Genomic DNA, 786 nt, shown 5'->3' with positions numbered 1-786 from the left:
GGGTGAATAACATTTATTTTGCTAAATAAAATTTCCTCGTCGCGGGGGGGCACCTGGCTGGCTCAGCCGGAAGAGCATGATCTCAGGGTTGTGAGCTGGAGCTCCACATCAGGTGTAGAGATTAATTAAAAACCTTAAAAAAAAAAAAAAAAAAAAAAACCCCAGGGCGCCTGGATGGCTCAGTTGGTTGAGCGACTGCCTTCGGCTCAGGTCATGATCCTGGGGTCCCGGGATCGAGTCCCGCGTCGGGCTCCCTGCTCAGCGGGGGGGTCTGCTGCTCCCTCTGACCCTCTCCCCTCTTGTGCTCTCATTCTCTCAAATAAATAAAATCTTAAAAAAAAAAAAAAAAAACCCCCAAACCAAAAGCTCTCCCTTGGTTGTGCCCCCAGGTTTCCCTATAGGCTCTCCCCAGCCCCACCCCATCCCCTGCAGACCCCGTGTTACCCAGAGGGTATTCTGTTCACCAGCTTGGGGCCTTCGCTGTCCCAAGCATTTGCCTAAGCCCCGCAGATCTGTGAGGCTGTGGATACCGGGGAGTGAGGTGTGGTGCCGGCCCCCCCCCCCCCCCCCCCCCCGCCGGCCGGCTGGAGGTGCCCAAGCTTGAGCTGATGGGAAGGAGCCAGGAAGGGAGGAGTTAACCGCACTCAGGTTTCTGAGGGGTCAGAAGGGGGGCAGGGTACCACGCCCCCCCTTCATTCCCCCATGGCTGCCTGAGCCCTGTGCTAGCCCCGCCCTCCCTGGGCCAGGAGGGACCCCAGCAGGACAGACGTGGGCACACACACAGGG

Source organism: Mirounga angustirostris, unplaced genomic scaffold (assembly GCF_029215605.1).
Source record: "Mirounga angustirostris isolate CCGP_5_RB_7025 unplaced genomic scaffold, mMirAng1.0.hap1 SCAF_5, whole genome shotgun sequence".
NCBI classification, from domain to species: Eukaryota; Metazoa; Chordata; class Mammalia; order Carnivora; family Phocidae; genus Mirounga; species Mirounga angustirostris.
The sequence above is the reverse complement of the archived record's forward strand: the minus strand, read 5'-3'. Positions refer to the sequence as shown.